General features: G+C 43.0%; 1 protein-coding gene and 1 long non-coding RNA gene across 3 annotated transcripts in view; one reads left to right on the top strand and one right to left on the bottom strand.

The window, feature by feature from the left end:
* The window catches only part of TPK1 (thiamin pyrophosphokinase 1), an 805392-nt gene that overhangs the window by 78055 nt on the left and 703800 nt on the right, over nt 1-23537 (top strand). The window lies entirely within an intron of this gene.
* The window catches only part of LOC143998244 (uncharacterized), a 39569-nt gene continuing 23433 nt past the window's right edge, over nt 7402-23537 (bottom strand). Inside the window, exons 2-3 of the long non-coding RNA XR_013277803.1 lie at nt 7670-7764; nt 7402-7547 (exon numbers count right to left, since the gene is read on the bottom strand). This is a non-coding gene — a long non-coding RNA (uncharacterized LOC143998244). The remainder of the gene's footprint in view (nt 7548-7669; nt 7765-23537) is intronic.

Consider the following 23537-nt stretch of genomic DNA (forward strand, 5'->3'; position numbering starts at 1 on the left):
CCTCCTTTTGTCAGAATTCTTTATCACAATGGATGTGTAATTCGCCAAACTTTTAAGGGCTTTTATTTCCTTATATGAGAGATTATCCCAATAGGTGCACGTGTCTGCTGATGATTGTAATGATAATGCAGTAAGATTTCTCTCAATTATTTTTTGAAATGTATCCATCTCAGGACAGCGTGCATCAATAGGATAGAAGTCAGAACTCTTTTTAAAACAATCTGAAGAATTACCAGAAAAAAACGATTTCATCAGAGACACCCATATTGCCCTCACATGACAGATCCTCTAAATCTCCCAAAGCACACAGCTCCTTGAACGAGTACTGGATAGGTTTCTCCATAGCGCTATGTGCAGTGGGAGACTCGCCTGAAACACAAAATTCCATACCATCCTCATAATAATGCTTTTTGATCGTCAGGTTTCTAATAAATTTGGTAATGTCCAGGATAGTCTCAAACATATAAAAGTGGCTTTGTGGACAAAAGCTTAGACCTTTAGAAAGCAAAGAGGTCTCTTCAGGAGAAAATGTCCTTTCAGAGAGGTTGAGGACATTGCTAGTACCTATTTGGTCCTGTGGGGATGGCCCGGTGTGGATATCTGTTAGTACCCCCGCTGGTACCCTCGTATGTGGCCCCTTCTTGTGTTTGTGAACCCTGATTTTATGCTTTCACTTCTGTGACAGTTTCCTGATTTTGATCTCATGTCTGTGGGTGCCTGTTTCTGCCACCTGATGTTCATTGTCAGGGTAACTTCAATTAGGTTAGAAAACATGTCATGACTGCTATTGTTCCCCATAATAAGCCATTGCTATCAGGTTCATCCTCCCATTTTCGTGAAAGTAAACTTTCATGTATGAATGACGAAAGCAAGCAAACAAGTGTAGAAGGTTCTCTGCTGCACTTTAGCCCAGGGGTGTCCAACCTTTTGATCTTCCTCGGCCTCATTGGAAGAAGAGGAATAGTCTTGGGCCACACATAAAATACACTAACAATAAGGATAGCTAATGAGCAGGAATAGTTGGGCAGATCACAAGTTAATGATCACTGATGCAGATATGTAATAAAACTATATATTTTTTATTATAAAAGTAAAACTAGTGCTATGGCTGTTTTTGATAAATGACCGCATTAATATCTGGTTCAATGGCTGTATTAGCAATTCTCAGGTGCTCATCCGATATTTTGGTTTTAATTTTGCCCTTCGTGTGCTTAATCCGTGAAAATAGTTGCTCACTAAAGAAGGCATAGTCAAAAACTGATGACGTAAATAAGATGTGATAGTGAAGAGTAGAAGATTTTTCTTTGAGAAGATAAAACATATAAAAGTCCAATTAACCACTTGCCGACCGCCGCACGACGATGTACGTCCTATTTTTGAAGAGGGATATCTCGGTAACGGCAGCAGCTGCTGCCACAACCGAGATATCCATCTCTTCAGGCGGCGGTCGGCTGTACGATAACGGTGGTCTCCGCGGTGGATTCGCTGCGAGATCACCGCTATCGGCGGCGGGAGAGGGGAGGTGCCACCCCCCCTCCCGCCGCCCTCCCACACCTTCCGCCGCTTACCGGAGCCGTCGGTAGCGGCGGAGAGCGATCGGGTCCTTCCGTCTGCTGGGCATAGAGACAAGTGAGGCTAAGATGGCCCCCACTCGTCTCTATACCATAGGAGGGCGGAAGCGACGTCAAAACGTCACTTCCGCCCATACCTCTTAAAGGTATATATTTTTTTTAAATGTCAGATTTTTATTTTATTTTTTTTGTTGCATTTTAGCCCAAATATGAGATCTGAGGACCTTTTGACCCCAGATCTCATATTTAAGAGGACCTGTCATGCTTTTTTCTATTACAAGGGATGTTTATATTCCTTGTAATAGGAATAAAAGTGATCCATTTTATTTATTTTTTTTAAAAAGTGTAAAAATAAATAAAATAAATTAAAATAAATAAGAAAAAAAAATAAAATTTTTTTAAAAACACCCCGTTACGACGAGCTTGCGCACAGAAGCGAGCGCATACGTGAGTAGCGCCCGCATATGAAAACGGTGGTCAAACCACATATGTGAGGTATCGCCGCGATCGGTAGAGCGAGAGCAATAATTCTAGCCCTAGACCTCCTCTGTAACGCAAAAAATGCAACCTGTAGAATTTTTTAAATGTCGCTTATGGAGATTTTTGAAGCTAAAAGTTTGACGCCATTCCACGAGCGGGCGCAATTTTGAAGCGTGACATGTTGGGTATCAATTTACTCGGCATACCATTATCTTTCACAGTATAAAAAAAAATTGGGCTAATTTTACTGTTGTCTTATTTTTTTATTCAAAAAAGTGAATTTTTTCCAAAAAAAGTATTTCAATGACCGCCATTTTATTCTCTAGGGTGTTAGAAAAAAAACAATATAAAATGTTTGGGGGTTCTAAGTAATTTTCTAGCAAAAAAAACAGTTTTAAACATGGAAACACCAAGTCCGAAAAAGAGGCCTGGTCCTTAAAGCGGTTCTTCACCCTAAAGGGGAAGTTCCGCTAGTATTATCCCTCCCCCCCTCCGGTGCCACAATTGGCACCTTTCGGGGGGGAGGGGGGTGCAGTTACCTGGATAATCCAGGTAACTGCACCCACTTCCGGCCAGACCGTCGCATGGCTCCGCCCATCGCCGCATGGCTCCGCCCCCCCGTTGTGTTCTGGGAAACACACAGTTCCCAGAGACACAGCGGGGAACCAGCGCAGCGCGACTCGCGCATGCGCAGTAGGGAACCGGGCAGTGAAGCCCTCTTGCTTCACTTCCCGATTCCCTGACAGAGGATGGCGGCGGTGGCTGCAGCGAGACGAGCGATCGCTCGTCATCTGCCGCCGACATCGCTGGAACCTGGGACAGGTAAGTGTGATATTATTAAAAGTCAGCAGCTGCAATATTAGTAGCTGCTGGCTTTTAATATTTTTTTTTTGTGCAGCTCCTCTTTAAGTGGTTAAGACACTCATTTAAAAAAAAAAAACCCTTCCCGAAAATCAACATTTTTAAGTACATTTACAATTTTGTGTTGGACGCATTCATAGTCACAAGTCACCTCCATCAGATCATCCCCAAAGCTATTACCTTTTGTACCACTTCCCCCCTCCCTTTAGTTTGTAAGCTCCATGAGCAGGGTCCTCCTATTTCTTCTGTATTGAACTTTATTGTAATTATACTGACCCCCCTCTACATTATAAACTGTTGGCGTATAAATCCCATATACTGATAATAGCCATCTTGGGACACAAGTGGCCCGTGGGCCCCAGGTTGGACACCCGCTTTAGCCTATAGCCTGAACACAGCTGAACATTGTCAAAAATCTAGTACTAGCTTTAAAAAGAAAAGACTTATTTTCTAGAAACCTCTCAGCTCTAATGTAAATTCATTCATGTTTAATAAGTGGAATTGTTCAGATCCGGGATTGTACTGATGCTATTACCCTATCATGTAGCACTTTTCCAAAACCATCCTGCACATGAATCATTTTTCAAAACATATTTACTGCATTAAGCTGCAAAGATTGTAAAAATAAGAGGATTTATTCTTCTGACTTATTTGAGATGACAAGTTCTAGGTCAGTTCATATCGAGAGGAATAATTATGTGTCTGTGAAGAATGAGTCGTTTTTCCCTGGCTGCTAAATTAGACAGCTGCTCTGGATTACATGTCATGCTTCTTTCACACACCAGTTTACTTCCCACTGCTAATCCTAGAGCTACTTAGAAATGTATGTAATTAACATCATCACCTCTACTTTATCATATATGAAACGCTGTCACATTGCTTTGTTTGCACTTGCTTCAGTTCCAGATAGTTTTTCTGAGCATATTTTCTTTTGGGCCTTGTATAACAAAGTTTATGATATGTATATTTAGGAGAACAAGCAACTCCACTAGGATTTGAAATGTTATATTGGAGAACTGCTACAACAAACATCAGGAAATATATATGCTTGAAGTATAGGATGGTGACTTTGTTTCAAAGCAAACATTAATAAAGGCACATAAACTCGTAAGAAATTGTTTGTGAGTCCTTTGGAATTGTTTGGATTTCTACATGAATGGTGACTAGAATTTGATCTGTTTTTTTGTAGTCATAAAAATAAAGGCAACATAGGCAAAGGCCTTTCTAAAGACTGATAAATGATGTCATTCCACGGCCATGCAATAAGTATTTCACAGAAATTATTCATCATTCACTTTCTTCTTTTTTTTGTTTTATGTGGAGGAACAAAACAGCATATTCATTTTCTATTTGTTTTCGGATGGATGTATGGTAAAATGCATTCTTATGAATTCAGTTGTATGTATAGCCAAATTAAAGCCATACCACTTAAGGACCGAGCCTGTTTTTCAGACACGGTGTTTACAAGTTAAAAACAAGTTTTTCTTTTTGCTAGAAAATTACTCGGAACCCCAAACATTATAATTTTTTTTCTAACACCCTAGAGAATAAAATGGCGGTCATTGCAATACTTTTTGTCACACCGTATTTGCGCAACGGTCTTACAAGCACACTTTTTTAAAAGAAAAAATAAGTCAACATTAAAATTAGCCCAATTTTTTTATATTGTGAAAGATAATGTTACGCCGAGTAAATTGATACCCAACATGTCACACTTCAAAATTGCGCCCGCTCGTGGAATGGCGTCAAACTTTTACCCTTAAAAATCTCCATAGGTGACGTTTAGAAAATTGTACATGTTGCATGTTTTGAGTTACAGAGATGATGACTCCAGAAGGTATTGGCAAGGGTTTGTACTTGTCTCCGCTGACGTTTGTAAAGGTCTTTTTCACAAAACACTCCAGCTGGAGCACCAACAAGGCCAGTCTTTAGCAACATAGTAGTAACATAGCAGGTGTGAGAATCACTGGATCCTCAGAGTCACTTGAAATTGATGTCAAAGGGATGAAATGAATGATGGCTGTGATCTTAGCCATAAAGGTCACCATGCATTCATAAGTAAGCCTTGCAGTTCCCACTTGCAAGAAGATGGAGTCCAGAATTCTGCTGGCTATGCCTATCATCTTTTCCCAAACACCTCCCAATGCGAGAAGAATGAGGTGAGTTGAAAGTCCATGTGCAGCCTTGCTTACTCAAGCATCTTTCTACACTGGGAGTGTCCTCGTTGGAAGGAATTTGCAGTTTATTTACTGCTCCTACAAAGTTAGAACCTCTGTCAGAGCGAGTGAGCTTCACTGGGCTGATTGATTGCAATGAAACATCTAAGAGCATTAATGAAACTTGAAGTATCCATTGTTTCAATCACTTGAATATGAACAGCTCGGGTAGACATGCAAGTGAATATGACTCTCCAGCATTTACTGTTTGAATGTCCCCCTTTGGTGTACTGGGTGGCGACAGACCAGGGACCAAAAACATCAAGTCCAACATTAGGGAAATGCGGATCCATGCTACATCCGTCAGATGCTAAATTAGCCATTTTTGTCTGTAACATTCCACAAAGTTGCCCGGACTTTTTTGGCGGACCAGGTCCGGCGAACAAACCACCAGACTATGGCGGGAGTCCGCCGGACTTTTGAAATGAACGGACTTGCCCACACATGGAGAAAAGTCTGTTCATTTTGAACGCGGCTCCAGATAGAGGAGACTAGTGAAGGAGATCAATGTCGCCGCCTCCATCGGCGAGATTGACACCTCGCTGGCCCAATCTTATGGTATGGACTTAAAGCGGAAGCCCTACGCAGAAAAAACGGTGTGTGGGTCACACCCAAAATCCATATCAGACCCTTATCCGAGCATGCAGCCCGGCCAGTGGGGACGAGCGAGCGCCTCCCTCCTGAGCCGTACCAGGCCGCGTGCCCTCAATATGGGGAGGTGCTTTGGGGAAGCACCTTGTCCCCATGTTGATGAAGACAAAGGCCTCTTCCCGACAACCCTGGCTGTTGGTTGTCGGGGTCTGCGGGTGGGGGGCTTATCAGAATCCAGGAGCCCCCTTTAATAAGGGGGCCCCCAGATCTCGGCCATGTACCCCTACCCATTCCCCTGGTGAAAAAAAGGTGTAAAGAAAAAAACACAACACATGTTTTTAAAATAATTTATTGCACAGCTCCGGTGGTCTTCTGTCTTAGGGGCATCTTCTCGCCAGACTCCTCCACTATCTTCTGCTAGTTCTTTTACTAGCGGAGGAGCCCGGCTTTCTTCGTCGCCGCCACCAAGCTGGAAGAAGATAGCGGCGGCCCGGTTTATGTTTGTCTCTGATTCTCTTGGCATGCTCAGCATAATCGTTGCCACGCCACTTTACAAAGAGATTTATCTGTTCCCTGTTGGATAGATCTAGCCATTTGATGGTACTGTGGAAAGAAGATCACCATGCTCTGTAATGCTGGGGGCGATCACTGAATTTGACAAGTCCTTGGGTAACTAACTCACATTTTGCAAGGAAACTGGCAAGGTCTACAGTGGCCTGATTAGCATTGGGGTAGGCTGCTGGAGTATTGTGGTCTGGTGTGGTAATACATGCATAAGGTTGGCGGCTTGTACCAGCTTGTTTCATATTCCCTTGGAGTGAAAGGAGGTGTTTAATGCTTGTATGAAGGCTGACTACCTTGCCGAGTAGAAGGTTTGGTTGGAGCTGGATAACCTAGATCTCAATCAGATTTTTCTTGCTTGTAGCACTGGGGTTCAAGGTTGGCCTTGCTTGATTTGACTCACTGACATTATATTTGATTTCTTGCTGTGGAGTACTGCTTAGCTTAGAGTGCTGGTATACAAAATCTGAAGTGCTCTGCATGGGATCTTGGTGGTCCTCATCTGGACCTAGTATGCTGCTACCTGCTCTTTACTCACCATAGGCAGCTTCTTCTAATGCCTCTGCTTCTGCAATGGCAGCAGCAGTGTCTCGTTCCACTGCCAGCCTCTCCATGTTAGCTTCTAGGATAGCCTGCTGCATTTTTAGAGATGCCTCTTGCTGAGCTAGTTCAGCCTCTAGGCGTACTTTTTTCGTTCTCTCCCTTGCTCCATACGTATGCTCTCTTGCTCCATGTGTTCACTCTCATGATCCGGCCTCACCCTTTCTGCATCAAGGTGAGCCTTTTCAATTCTCATCTGCAACTCTTGGTCTGCGAATGCGGCCCTGGCCCTTGCTGCTTTAGCATTCAAACAGGCGATTGCTACTGTATATGTGACAGATGACTTGGATGAGCTTGCTCACGATCATGTTTTGTAAGAAAATAGATATGGCCTCTTATAAAATAATACAAAAATAAGAATGGGTAGGGACTTGTACCATCATCCAAAATCAAATGATATAGAAATTGGGAGCCTAATCCCCAACTAGGCTACCATAAAAGTAGGGGGCAGTTGGACTATCGCAGTACAATAAAAAAAAAAGCAAATAACTATATAAAAATTATAAAATATTTTATTGATGCCAGAAAACAATTCATTGTTTACAGCTAAGACATCATAGCTATACACAGTATGTCACCAATGGGTGTTCACAATGAGACAGTTGATCACAGATATAATCTTCCTCGACTAGTTTCGTGGACGTAGGCCTCTTCATCAGGTGGTTATCTGTGATAAAATTAAAAAGACAATGTAATAGTCGGCAAATAGAAAGGTAAAGGGTTATCATACAGCATCATATTTGAAAAAATCTTTCGGAGTAAAAATGGGGAGAGAGCACAGCTGCTTACCTATGCTTCAGCGGACATCAAGCGTAAACTGCTACCACCTAAAAAGTGGTCCCCCGCCGCAACTCGGGGGAGCTACAAGGTATGATGACTGGAATCTGGGTAAATAAGGTAAAGATCATAAGTATAGGGTGAGCTTATCATGGAAAAATTGTGAAGTGCGTGAAACTGAAGTGAATAAAAACATGAGTGAAAGTCCCAAGAAAAAAAAGGGAATGGGAAAATGTGCATGTGCGCAATACATGTGAAAACAAGTGAAAAAAGACGTTGAGGAGGAGTTCAAGTTAAAGTGAGGAAAGGGTTGAGTGGTGAGAGGAAGTGATGTTGAAGTGGTGAAATGAAAAGGGGGATGTTTGGAAACCAGGTAGAGAAACGGGAGGAATTGCAGTGTGATGAAAATGAAAATAAGTGAACAAATATAAAGTGAGGTGAATAGAGATAAGCAGCATCTACCTGATTATGATGTTAATAAACTAAATGGATCTCAGGGGAAACAAACCCACTAAGGGAAGTGATGGTAATATATGACCCCAGTATGTAGCCAAAAAGACCACAGGCCAGGAGTGGGAGCGTGATAAGGCTTAACCACCCATGCCTGTGTCTCCTGTAGAAAAAGACGATAATACAATTGGGGTTAAACAGACCGGTGCTAGTGCCCATTGATAAGGGGTACTGCTTGGGAGTTGGTACAATTAGTATATTTTTTAAAACACTTACTGGGGGCTAGCTGGAACATAAACTCCTGGGATCCCAGATCCAAATCATCACAACATTTGTTGGCCGGGCCAAACATATGGGGGAGAACTTCTGGTGTCTGTCCACATCAAGGATACTTTTCTCCATGTGCCGATCTACCCCGGTCACCAGAAATTTCTACACTTCAAGGTAGAAAATCTTAATTTCCAGTTTGTAACTCTACCTTTTCGGGCTTGCTACTGCACCTCTATTGTGTATAAAGATCCTGGCCCCGCCTTTAGCCAGATTAAGGGCTCAAAGTATAACGATACTAGCCTACTTTGACAATCTACTCTTGATAGGTCAATCGTTAACCCAGTTAAGCCAAGGTCTGGCAGCCAGTTACCTGGAATACTTGAGTTGGATCCTCAACCTAGTAAGATCCTCCTTAAAACCATCAAAGAGATTGCAACGCTTAGGGCTGATCATAGATACAGTCCACTAAAGGGTATTTTTACCCCAGGAAAGAATCGGTTCCTTGAAGGAACTGATTCGGTGTGTCAAAACAAAGAAGAATCCTTCTATTTATCTTTGCATGTGTTTATTAGGAAAGATGGTGGCTTTTCAAGGCCGTTCCTTATGCGCAGTTCCATTCAAGACTGCGGCAAAACGCAACTTGCAGCAAGAACATCCAAACTCTGGACTTCTCGTTGCGTTTATCTGCCAAAGTGCATCAGAGCCCAAATTGATGGTTGATATCCAAGAATCTTCAAAAGGAAGAGCCTTTCTACCAGTTACCTGGAAGGTGGTAACAGATGCCAGCCCTTTGGGCTGGGGAGCAACCCTGGAAGAAGCGTCTGTCCAAGGGAAATGGTCCAGATTAGAGATGACCTTGTCCATCAATATTCTACAGATTCAGACAGTACGTCCTGGCCCTGGAGGCCTGGACGCTCAGACTATTGTCCTGTCAGGATCCAGCCTACGGCCACATCACCCTGAAAGCGCCCAATCTCGTCTGATCTCAGAGACTAAGCAGGGTCGGGACTGGTTAATACCTGGATGGACAATCTGACAATGCCACAGCTGTGGCTTATCATCAAGGGGGCACGAGAAGTCGTGCAGCCCAGAAAGAAGTGAATTTTTTTCTGTCTTGGGAATGGTTCCTTCACTCCGGCATCATTCTGTCAATATGCCAAGGATGGGGAATTCCGGACGTGGGTCTATTGGTTTGCCGAGATCAAAAAGATGGTGGTAGGGGACCTTTGGTCCCTACCACTGTGGCCAGACCTTCTTTCGCAAGTTCCGATATTCCATCCTTCCTTACAAACGCAAAATTTAACGGTTTGGCTATTGAGACCCACGTTCTAAAATTAGACTGCGGGCTGTCAGCTTCAGTTGTTTCTACTTTGGTTATGCTAAGAAGCTGGCCTCCTGTGTCATATATTAATGAGTCTGGAAGGCATATGTCTCCTGGTGTAAATCCAGGGTTTGGCACCCCAGGAAATATGTCATAGATAGGATCCTTGAATTTCTACAGATGGGATTAGAAACAATATAAAACAAAAAGTAACTGCGCTACCCTGCAAATTCCCACTCCACTAATATTTTAACACCTGTTTTAATATATGATAATATGATCTCCTGCAATATTTGATATGCAAAATATATATTAATCTTTAACCACTTCCCGACCAGCGCACGACGATGTACGTCGACAGAATGGCACGGGCAGGCATATTGGCGTACAGGTACGTCCAATATTCGATGCCGCCCTGCCATCGGGAGCGCGCCGCCGGCGGCGCGCTCCCGCGCTGGTCGGGACCCCCGTGAGTCCGGTCGCGGGACCCGCGGACTCGATCGCCGCGGGCATCCCCGCGATCGTCTCACGGAGCGGCCGAATAGAGCAAATGCTGTGTAAACAACATTTGTCTATTCTGCCTAGCAACTAGTGACGCTGATCTCTGCTCCATGTGATTGGAGCATAGATCAGTGTACACTAAATGAAAGCCCAACCCCCCCACAGTTAGTAACACTCCCCTAGGAACACTTAACCCCTACACTGCCACCCACTGGTTAACCCTTTCACTGCCAGTGTCATTTACACAGGAATCACTGCATTTATATAGCAGTGATTACTGTATAAATGACAATGGTCCCAAAAATGTGTCAAAAATGTCCGATGGGTCCCCCACAATGTCGCAGTCACAATAAAAATCTCTGATCGCCGCCATTACTAGTAAAAAAAATAATAATAAAAAATTATTAATAAAAATGCTATAAAACTATCCCTATTTTGTAAACGCTATAACTTTTGCGCAAACCAATCAATAATCGCTTATTGCGATTTTTTTTACCAAAAATATGTAGAAGAATACGTATCGGCCTAAACTGAGGGAAAAAAATGTTTTTTTATATATTTTTGGGGGATATTTATTATAACAAAAAGTAAAAAATAATGCGTTTTTTTCAAAATTGTCGCTCTATTTTTGTTTATAGCGCAAAAAATAAAAACCGCAGGGGTGATAAAATACCACCAAAAGAAAGCTCTATTTGTGGGAAAAAAAGGACGTCAATTTTGTTTGGGAGCCACTTCGCACGACCGCGCAATTGTCAGTTAAAGCGACGCAGTGCCGAATCGCAAAAAGTGGTCTGTCTTTGACCAGCAAATTGGTCCGGTCTGAAAGTGGTTAAACAATAATAAACTGAACAAATTATACTGGTCCCTCAATAATATAAATAAATACATATACTCCTCATAATTGATATAAAAATTGTGATACGTGACAATAAATAAAAATGAATAAAGATATAAATATAACATTCAATATCGTATTCTAAATAAACAAATCTTATTGAATTAATTGAAACTGTGATAATAGTGAAAAAATAAATATAATAATTAAAAATAGGAATTAATTAAAAAATGTTCTTAGAGTCCAAACGTGATAAGGTAAAAAATAATAAATGAATGTGCCCAAAAAAGTGCTCCAGACCAAAAAGAGTGCAACAGTCTGTATCATCTATCTGTTTTCCGCTATGGGAGCTTTTTTTGTCTATACCCTATGAGCGATCTTCCTAGTGGAGGCCCTTGGGAGAAGTTTTTCTGTTCCACCTTGATGGTCCACCCGGGAGACTTAGTGGCATTGATTGTGAGCTTGGAATTATTTCTATTTGGTATACCGTATATACTCGAGTATAAGCCGAGATTTTCAGCCTCTTTTTTGAGGCTGAAAGTGCCCCCCTCGGCTTATACTCGAGTCATCGCTGTCTGCCCGCTCGATCAGCGTGTCGAGCAGACAGACAGCGGCCATTCTATTCAAAAGCCGCGCCTCCGGCTCCGCCTTCGCCTGTGATAGGCGGAACACTGAATTTCCCAGCAGCCTGTGTTCCGCCTATCACGGACATCGTATCATCCTCGTACTACGGACGAGGATGATACGACGTCTGTGATAGGCGGAACACAGGCTGCTGGGAAATTCAGTGTTCCGCCTATCACAGGCGAAGGCGGCGGCGCAGCTTTTGAATTTTACAATGGCCGCCGACGAAGAGGGCACGGGACGGAGGCAAGGCAAGGCACGGCACGGCACGGCACGGGACGGGACGGGACGGGGGCAAGGCAAGGCACGACACGGGACGGATGCAAGGAGGCAAGGCACGGCACGGGACGGAGGCAAGGCACGGGACGGAGGCTCGGGACAAAGGTAGGCTGGACACACACACACACACACACACACACACACACACACACACACACACACACACACACACACACACACACACACACACACACATGGATGGAGACACACACACACACACACACACACATGGATGGAGACACACACAGGGATGGATGGATGGATGGATGGAGACACACACACACAGGGATGGATGGATGGATGGAGACACACACACACAGGGATGGATGGATGGATGGATGGAGACACACACACACAGGGATGGATGGATGGATGGACACACACACACACAGGGATGGATGGACGGACACACAGGGATGGACGGACACACAGGGATGGACGGACACACAGGGATGGACGGACACACAGGGATGGACGGACACACACACAGGGATGGACAGGCATGTCTCACCCTCGGCTTATACACGAGTCAATAAGTTTGCCAGTTTTTTTGGGGGTAAATTGGGGGCCTCGGCTTATATTCGGGTCGGCCTATACTCGAGTATATACGGTATGTATGTGTGTGTGTGTGTGTGTGTGTGTGTGTGTATATATATATATATATATATATATATATATATATATATATAATATGTATATATATATGTATATGTGTGTATTTATTTATATTATTGAGGGACCAGTATAATTTGTTCACTTTATTATTGTTTAAAGATTAATATATATTTTGCATATCAAATATTGCAGAGATCATATCATATATTAATACAGGTGTTGAAATATTAGTGGGGTGGGGATTTGCAGGGTAGCGCAGCTACTTTTTGTTTTGTATTGATTTTTGATGTGTATCACATCGTAATAATTGCGGCTTTCTAATATTTAGGGTACTTTTTAGTTTTTATGTGTTGTTCATTTTAGGTTTAATCGCCGTATTTTTTCGTTTTTATTTGGGATTAGAAACAAAGCTGGCCCTGAGTGTATTATCAAACTCCAGATATCGGCCTTATCGGTGTGTTTTTTTTTTTTCCAACAACTACTTGCTTCTCACTTTCTGGTTCGCAACTTATTCAGAGGGAAACGTGGATGAAATCCTCCAGTTAGGTCACCCCTGAATCCTTGGGACTTGAGATTAGTCCTGTCAGCTTTACAAAAAGTATTTTTGAGCCAATTTGGGATTTTTCCCTTGGACCTCTTGACGAGGAACATCATTTTCCTGGTTTCCATATCTTCTGCAAGAAGAGTATCGGGGTTGGCTGCTCTTTCTTGTAAAGAGTCATATTGGATTATTTTTAAAAATAAGGTTGGATTGCGGCCTCATCCTAATTTCCTTCCCAAGGTAGTGTCAGTTTTTTTTCATTTAAACCAGGATATTATTCTGCCTTCATTTTTTTCACAACTTCTTTCTCTGAAAGAAAGGTTACTACATTCTCTTGATGTGGTGAGGCGGTCAAGGTGTATTTGAAGGTGGGCGCTCAGATGCATAAAAACTGTTTTTTTTTTTTGTGTTGCCTGACGATCCTAAGAGGACGGGCAGCGTCGAAATCTACAATCTCTAGGTGGATTCGAAAAGTGATTTTGGCTTCTGCTGCTGTCAATCAAATCCAGTGACATGGGAGCCGGAGGCAGGGCTGAGTTCTGCTGTCTGTGTCAATATGGACACAGCAGCAGGACTCAGAAGCGAACCCGCACGAGGGCCCCCATGAAAAGTGGCTCTCTGTAGGGTCACTCGAGAAGAGGAGGAGCCAGGAGCACCACCGGGGAACCCCAGAAAAGGAGGATCAAGGCCGCTCTGTGCAAAACTCTTGCACAGAGCAGGTTAATATAACATTTTTATTTTATTTTTTTAAATAACAAACAATCTTTACAATCACTTTAATGAAACACTACCTAGTATTTTTGGTATACTGTTCATTATTTCACTTTGTACTTCTTTTTAATTATATATGCCAACAACATTGGCTTTTTGCTGCATTCCTGAAAAACTTAAATACGTAATTAAAGCTTAAAAAGTTCTCCATGTAGCATAGTTTTATAACCAATTCATCCTGCTGGGTAGATCTATTAATTCTCCAATTCTTTTAACAGGGTGACAATGCTGCTCAGTCTGCAGTGTGGTTGTAATTTTGTCCTATAGTCTGTAATATCTATCCTCACTTTTTGCTATTGCGCACTCCCATAGGTTACTTAATCACCCACTTCAACCAGGTAATATTCCAATACTCTTTCTTATTCGCCTTTTGAATTGCAGTGTAGTTGTGCTGCTGTGTTTTCACTTTTAGGACAGCCCTGTCTTAAGGACCCATTCACACTGCCCTGCTCTGCAGCATTTTTCCATGTAGAATAACGCAAGTAACCGCATTTAGCGTGAATGAGACCTTTGTGTCATTTTAAATGGACTTTAGGTGACAGACAAATGAACCTCCAACCACATGAAGAAATGCTGACCATTATATGCTTACCTGGGAGAGTTATATATGGCTTGTCCCAACCCCTGTAACTGTCACTTTTGCTGGACAGCTTAAATTACATACATTAGAAATGTTTAATTTTGTTTAATTTGCCCATGGAACAATAGTGCTATGATGAGAAATACTGTAAGTTTCTATACCCATTGCTATCAACCTATAATTTTTTTTGAATTTTACCCTGTACCTTTGAATTAATAGGATGCACATCCAAAGGAGATTAGAAACAATTCTCATTGTTTGTAAAATCTTTACCTGTTATCTGATGAACATCCGGGTCTTTAGAGAACTTTTTTTCTGACCCTTCCTGATGTTTGCCTTGGGACCTCTGAAATCTCCCCTGACCACATTATATGGCATTTAAGAAAAATTATATTCTTTTATATAAAGAGTAGGCGACAGCAGATTGATTTTCATTGGAACATCTTAGTTTAATTACCCTGTTTCAAGGTTTGGTTATTTTACAAGCTCATATACTATTTTCTGTGGTCCAGATTGTTTAAACCATTTGTGTAGTAAAAAATGTGTTGTTTGAAAAATGCCTTTTTATTGGGACATAAATAAGGGTGAAATCACATTTGAAAACTCTTTAGGCAAGTTTTGGCAATGTTTCCAGGCTTTTGAGATTTCTCTTTTTTTATTCATTGGAGTTACCCCACCATAAGCTGATACCTAGACCCTAAACCAGTGATGGCAAACCTTGGCATCCCAGATGTTTTGGAACTACATTTCCCATGATGCTCAAGCAGTCTGCAGTGTAGTGGAGCATCATGGGAAATGATGGGGTGCCAAGGTTTGCCATCACTGCTCTAAACCATGTTTTCCATGCCTTGCTCTGCCAATGGTCAAAAAACCTGCATCAGGTTATTTAGATTAGATATATGAATTTTGACGTAAACCTGTGATAATCCTGGGTAATACAATCCTAGGTGAAACTGAGCATACGGTGAAATAAAAATGTAAAACCATATGACAAAATGGGTAGATTCAGTAATTCTAGCCTACTGATGTCCACATTTTTTTTTACAAAGGAATGAAGAGTTCCATTTGGAGGCACACCCCTTTTCCCCTTAAAGCATACAGTGCCATACAGCATACCCATTGAAATTTTCCACGTTTTGTCATGTTACAACCATTTTATTGGGATTTTGTATGCTAGACCAACACAAAGTGGCACATAATTCTGAAGTGGAAGGAAAATGATAAAGGTTTTTCCAAATTTTTTTACAGATAAATATGTGAAATTTGTATTCAGGCCCTCTGAGTTAATACTTTGTAGAACCATCTTTCGCTGCAATTACAACTACAATTTTTTATGGATATGTCTCTTACAGCTTTGCACATTTAGAGAGTGACATTTTTGCCTATTCTTCTTTGCAAAATAGCTCAAGCTCTGTCAGATTGGATGGAGATCAACTGTGAACAGCAATTCTCAAGTCTTGCCACAGATTCTCAATTGGATTTAGGTCTGGACTTTGACTGGGTTATTCTAACATATGAATATGCTTTGATCTAAACCCAGGGTCTCAAACTGACAGCTCTCCAACTGTTGTGAAACTACAAGTTCCATCATACCTCTGCCTGTGGGAGTCATGCTTGTAACTGTCAGCCTTACAATGCCTCATGGGACTTGTAGTTTCGCAACAGCTGGAGGGCCACCAGTTTGTGGCCCCCTGATCTAAACCATTCCATTGTAGCTCTGGCTATATGTTTAGGATGGTTTCCCTGCTCAAAGGTGAACCTCCGCCCTAGTCTCAAGTCTTTTGCAGATTTACAGGTTTTCTTCCAAGATTGCCCTGTATTTGGCTCCATCCATCTTCCCATCAACTCTGACCACCTTCCCTGTTCCTGCTGAAGAAAAGCATCCCCACATCATGATGCTGCCACCACGGTGTTTCACAGTGGGGACGGTGTGTTCAGGGTGATGTGCAGTATAAGTTTTTTGCCACACATAGCGTTTTGCTTTTAGGCCAAAAAGTTCAATTTTGGTCTCATCTGACCAGAGCACCTTCTTCCACATGTTTGCTGTGTCCCCTACATGGCTTCTTGCAAACTGCAAATGGGAATTTTTATGGCTTTATTCTTGCCACTCTTTCATAAAGGCCAGCTTTGTGGAGTGCACGACTAATCGTTGTCTTGTGGACAGATTCTCCCACCTAAGCTGAGGATCTTTGCAGCTCCTCCAGAGTTAGCATGGGCTTATTTTCTGCTTCTCCGATGAATGCTCTCCTTGCCTGGCCTGTCAGTTTAGGTGGACAGCCATGTCTTGGTAGGTTTGCAGTTGTGCCATACTCTTTCCATTTTCGAATGATAGATTGAACAGTGCTCCATGAGATGTTAAAAGCTTGGGATATATTTCTATAACCTAACCCTGCTTTAAACTTCTCCACAACCTTATCCCCGACCTGTTTGGTGTGTTCCTTTGCCTTCATAAAGCTGTTTGTTCACTAAGGTTTTCCAATAAACCTCTGAGGGCTTCACAGACCATCTGTATTTATACTGAGATTAAATTACACACAAGTGGACTGTACTAACTAATTAGGGGCCTTCTGAAGACAATTGGTTCCACTAGATTATAGTTTAGAGTAAAGGGGGCTGAAAACAAACGCAGGGCACTTTTTCACATATTTATTTCTAAACATTTTAGAAAACCATTGATAATTTTCCTTCCACTTCACAATTATGTGCCACTTTGTGTTAGTGTATCACATCAAATACCAATAAAAATAATTTACAGTGCCTTGTAAAAGTATTCACCCCCTTGGATTTTTACCTATTTTGTTACATTACAGCCTTAAGTTCAATGTTTTTTCAATCTGAATTATATGTGATGGATCAGAACACAATAGTCTAAGTTAGTGAAGTAAAATTAAAAAAACTATATACTGTACATAAAACTATTTTTCAGAAATAAAAAAAATAATTGGCATGTGTGTATGCCGCGTGGCCCCCCCACCCCAAAGCACCTTGTCCCCATGTTGATGAGGACAAGGGCCTCTTCCCGACAACCCTGGCCGTTGGTTGTCGGGGTCTGCGGGCGGGGGGCTTATCAAAATGATGTTCCCCGCCTATTATGATGTCACAGTCCCAGCATCCTCTGGGACTGTGACACCATAATGGGCGGGGACATCATCCGGTGATGTCCCTATATAAGTCACTGCGCGCGGCGTTCTTGTTATTGTGAGCGCAGACATCGACGAGGCAACATCTGAAGAGAAGAGAAGAAGAGAACAGAAGACGGTGACAGAAGACCAGGCCACCGCCTGTAAAAGAGCTAGAAGAAGGAGCGGTGGCCCGGCAAGAAGAACTGAAGAGGGGGACAAGACCCTCGAAGTCGGAAGAAGAGGGCAGTGGCGCAGAAGGAAGACGGACAGAAGACCCCCGGAGCTGTGCAATAAACTATTTTAACCCTTGTGTGTTGTGTTTTTTTAAACTTTTTTTACAGGTGAATGGGTAGGTGTACATTGTACCCCATACTCATTCACATAGGGTGGGGATCCGGTATCTTTGGGCCCCCTTATTAAAGGGGGCTCCCGGATTCCGATAAGCCCCCCGCCCGCAGACCCCGACAACCAACGGCCAGGGTTGTCGGGAAGAGGCCCTTGTCCTCATCAACATGGGGACAAGGTGCTTCGGGGTGGGGGGCCGCGTGGCCACCCCTTCCCCAAGGCACCCCCCCATGTTGAGGGCACGCGGCCTGGCACGGCTCAGGAGGGGGGCGCTCGCTCGTCCCCACCCCCTTTCCTGGCCGGCCGGGTAGTGTGCTCGGACAAGGGTCTGATGCGGACCTGGGGGGGACCCCCACGCCGATTTTTTGGCGTAGGGGTTCCCCTTTAAGTCCATACCAGGTGACGGGGCCAGCGACGCCTCCTTCGCTGGCCCCGGCTACCTGGAGATGCGCTCAAAATGAGCGGACTTTCCTCCGCGTGTGTTGGCGAGTTCGCTCATTTCAAAAGTACGGCGGATAGTCCGGCTGACTTAGTATGCCGTATTAGTGCGCTGAAAAAGTGCCGTGTGTGGGCTAGTAGCTCGTTCGGAAAGTCCGGCAGACAGTCCGGCGGGAAGTGCGTCAGACTAAGTCCGCCGGATAATTGGCTACGTGTGTACGCGCCATTAGTGTTACTAAACCCACAACAGTAAAATCAGTCTGTATGTGCAGTAACGCATGCTTGTTATACTCGCTGTGGAAGGGGTTAATCATTTTCAATGTGTAAAAAGGCTGTTTGATCTCATGTTCTCTGTTCTTCCCCTTCTTCCACCATCCCCAATCCATCTCCTGATAGAACAGAGCCTTGGGGACAAGCTGCACATGCTCAGTTTGGTGTGTATTGCTAGATAATTATTTTTGTTTCTTGGAAGAGTGCATGTATTCTGCACAGGGCCAATCAGCACTGTATAGACAGAGGGTTAGAGGTCCTGCAACCTCATAGGACAGTCAAAGGAGAATGAAAACTCCTCCTACAAGCTACCAGTGCTAGGCCAGACACTGATAGACACAAGACTGCTCTAACTGCTGATGGGAAAAGGTATTTAGCAGCTTGTATTTACTAAAACGATTGCATTTCCACGTTCTGTGTACTGTTAAAAAACGGATTTGTTGCGCAATCAAAAAAACACTTACGAGATTGCTGATAACACAGGCATAGGACAGGGAACAAACTCATCCGGGTTTGCCACGGGTCAGTGTACATTCCACGGAGGGCATAAGTAAAGCCAATGGTTGGAAAAGCAATCTCGTAAGTGCCATTTTACGCAATAAATCAGTTTTTTAACAGTACTTCACTATCAGCCTCTATTTTATTTATATCGAGCCTGGTGGATTTTTGTGGTCATTCCCAAGGCCTTTTCTGTGTGGAGAGCCTTCTGTCCAAATTATAGCATGTTTGACCCCCAGACTGAGGGTCCATTGCTTCTAGTGAGTGGGGTCACAAGAGGGGAGTGCAGCCCACGGCACAGCAATATATATGGAGCACTTCATCACTTTTTATTAATTTGGAGCACTTTAGCACATTGCAAGAGATGTTTTTTTTTTTTTATCACTATCATTACTGTAAGCACTGTATATACATTTTTATTTGAGGTTGTAGCACCTTGTGGACAGCTGCTGCAGGTTTTTATCACTACCTATATATGTAAAAAAAATAAATAAATAAATAAATATATATGTGATACTCAAAAAAAATAGAATATCGTGCAAAAGTTCATTTATTTCACCAATGCAACTTAACCACTTTGATTCGGCACTGTGTCACTTTAACTGACAGTTGCGTGGTCGTGCGACCTTGTACCCAAATAAAATTGACGCCCTTTTTTTCCCACAAATAGAGCTTTCTTTTGGGGGTATTTGATCATCTCTGCGGTTTTTATTTTTTGCGCTATAAACAAAAAAATGTAAATTTTGAAAAAAAACAAACCTCAGTTTAGGCCGATATGTATTCTTCTACATATTTTTGGTAAAAAAAAATTGCAATAAACGTATATTGATTGGTTTGCGCGAAATGTATAGCGCCTATAAAATAGGGGATAATTTTATGGCATTTTTATTATTATTTTATTTTTATTAGTAGTGACGACGACATTATGGCGGACACAATGGACATTTTTGATCCCGTTTTGGGATCAGTGGGATAAAAATGCATTGATTACTGTGTAAATGACACTGGCAGTGAAGGCGTTAACCACTAGGGGGGAGATGAAGGGGTTAAGTGTGACCTAGGGAGTGATTCTAACTGTGAGGGGGCTGGGCTTGAACACACAGGACAGTGATTGCTGCTCTCGATGACAGAGAGCAGTAGATCACTAGACAGAATGGGGAATGCTTTGTTTACAAAAGCATCTCCCCGTTCTACCTCTCCGTGACATGATCGCTGGGAGACCGGTGCACAACGAGTCATGTCGGCTTGGCTGGAAATTCAAAGGGACGTACAGGTAAGCCCATTTGCCCAGCTGTTCCATTTTGCCGACGCAAATGTACATGCAGCAGTCGGCAGGCTGTTAAAAGGTGAAACTAAATATGAGATAGACTCATTACATGCAAAGCAAAGATAGTTCAAGCTGTGATTTGTCATAATTGTGATGATTATGGCTTACGGCTCAGGAAAACCCCAAATCCATAATCTCAGAAAATTTGAATATAATATGCAATAAATAAAACAAGCATTGTACATAGAACAATATTGGACCTCTGAAAAGTATAAGCATGCATATGTACTCCGTACTTGGTTTGGGCCCCTTTTGCAGAAATTACTGCCTCAATGCGACGTGGCATGGAAGCTATCGGCCTGTGGCACTGCTGAGGTGTTATGGAAGACCAGGATGCTTGGATAGCGGCCTTCAGCTCTTCTGCATTGTTCGGTCTTATGTCTCTCATCTTTCTCTTGGCAATGCCCCATAGATTCTCTATGGGGTTTAGGTCAGGCGAGTTTGCTGGCCAATCAAGCACAGTAATCCCATGGTCTTTGAACCAGGTTTTGGTGCTTTTGACAGTGTGGACAAGTGCCAAGTCCTGCTGGAAAATGAAGTCGGCATCCCCATAGAGCTCGTCTGTGGAAGGAAGCATGAAGTGCTCCAAAATCTCCTGGTAGACGACTGCGTTGACCCTGGACTTAATGAAGCAGAGTGAACCAACACCAGCAGATAACATGGCTCCCCAAATCAACACAGACTGTGGAAACTTCACACTGGTCTTCAAGCATCTTGCAGCGTGTGCCTCTCCATTCTTCCTCCATACTCTGGGTCCTTGGTTTCCAAATGAGATGCAAAATTTTCTCTCATTAGAAAAGAGGAGTTTGGGCCACTGAGCAATAGATCAGGTCTGTTTTTCTTTAGCTCAGGTAAGACACTTCTGACGTTGTTTGTTCAGGAGTGCCTTGAAAAGAGGAATATGACATTTGAAGCCCATGTCCAGGATCCGTCTTTGTGTGGGGGCTCTTGATGCACTGACTCCAGCCTCGGTCCACTCCTTGTGAAAGTCCCCAACACTTTTGAATGGCCTTTTCCTGACAAACTTCTCCAAGCTGCGGTCATCCCTGATGCTTGTGCACCTTTTTCTTCCACACTTTTCCCTTCCACGTAAATTTCTATTAATGTGCTTATGATATAATATTGCACCTTTTCACAATATTCTAATTTTCTGAGATTGTGGATTTGGGGTTTTCATGAGCTGTAAGCCATAATCATCACAATTATGACAAATCACGGCTTGAACTATCTTTCTTTTCATGTAATGAGTCTATCTCATATATTAGCTTCACCTTTTAAGTTGCATTAGTGAAATAAATTAACTTTTGCACAATATTCAAATTTTTTGAGTATCACATGTGTGTGTGTGTGCGTGTATATATGTGTGTGTGTATATATATATATATCTCACATAGCGCAAGTTTTTATGGTTTATTACAAGCTCTTCTTACTTGATCTTGCATGGTATGTATTCTGTGTGTATTTACATTAACGTCAGTTCCAGTTTTCACCTAACCTAGTGTTGTCTAGTTCTTGGGTGCTCAGCTATAATACCTGGTTCCTGGTTCCAGACTGAAGGAAGCTGTATCTTGACAGAGGCACCCAAGCTGGGTGCTGGATGGTCCGTCACAGATGTTTATAAAGAAAAAAATCCATAGATTAAATTACAGTCCTAAAATTGAAAATAATCCTTATATTTTGTGTGTGAAGTAATGACAATAAATTACCTACTATTACTGGAAGACAATATAGCACTTGTGTAAGAAAACGCTGCATTAATTAGAAGGCTTTCATTTGTCAGAATAGTCCGACAGTCTAAACAATATATTTTGATTATCAAGTAAATTTTAGTTTGACCTTTTTAACCCTCGTTTTTTTTTTGGTCTTCATTAGAAGTGTAAAAGAAGAACCAAAGGGAAAACTTTTTTCTTATTTTAGATAGAGTAGCGGATGATTATAACCCCTGTATTTTTTTAATGCCATCTGTGTCCCATCGGGATGGCGGTGGCAATTGTCATTGACGTTGGAGCTACCACAGGGGACATTTTTAATTTTTAATCGAGGACTTGTGAAAAACTTCTTTTTTTTTTTAACACTACGTTGCTTTTTTGAGGGTGAATGAGTAGGGGCACAATGTACCCCATACTCATTCACATGGGGGCCCCTTTCTTAAAGGAGGCTTCCAGATTCTGATAAGCCCCCGGTCGGCAGACCACAACTGTTGTCCAGGGTTGTGGGGAAGAGACCCTTGTCCCCATCAACATGGGGACAAGGTGTTTAGAGGTGCCCCAAAGCACCCACCCCCCCATGTTGAGGGCATGCGTCCTGGGGTATGGTTCAGGGGAGGGGACGATTGTTAGTCCCCCCGACCTGGATTTGGGGGGGACTCCACACCACCACAATGAACAGGGATCTGAATTTGATCCCCAACAATACCAGGCACTGTCTGGTATGAATCTTTAGGGGAAACTCCACACCAAATAAAATAAAAAAAAGAATGGCGTGGGTTCCCTCTCCAAGAACATACCAGGTCCTTCGTTCTGGCATGTATTTTAAAGGGAACCCCCAATCCAAAAAAACAGCGTGGGGTCCCCCTAAAATCCATGTAAGAACCTTATCCAAGCACACACAGATGGCAGGTCAGGAAAGGAGGTGGGGACAAGCGAGCGCACCCCCCTCCTGAATGGTTCCAGGCCGCATGCCGTCAACTTGGGGGGTAGGTGCTTTAGGGTCAGAGGGGGCACTGAGCCCCCCCACCCCAGAGCACCTTGTCCGATTAAGCTCCCTGCCCACAGACCCAGACAACCAATAGCCAGGGTTGTCAGGAAGAGGCCCTTGTCCTCATCAACATGATAAGGTGCTTTGGGGTTGGGGGGACGCAGTGCCCCCCAAAGCACCCACCCCCCCATGTTGAGGGCATGCAGCCTGGTACGGTTCGGGGGGGGGGGCACTCGCTCTTTCCCACCACCTTTTCTGTCCTGCCAGGCTGTGTGCTCGGGTAAGGGTCTGGTATGGATTTTGGGAGGGACCCCACGCCGTTTTTTTCGTGTAAGTGTAAAAAGTTGTCCAACTATTGCAGTCCTGCTATAAGTCGCTGATAGCCACCATTACTAA

This window comes from Lithobates pipiens, unplaced genomic scaffold (genome assembly GCF_037356315.1).
Source record: "Lithobates pipiens isolate NorthernLeopardFrog02 unplaced genomic scaffold, aLitPip1_a1.2 Scaffold_19, whole genome shotgun sequence".
Classification (NCBI taxonomy): Eukaryota; Metazoa; Chordata; class Amphibia; order Anura; family Ranidae; genus Lithobates; species Lithobates pipiens.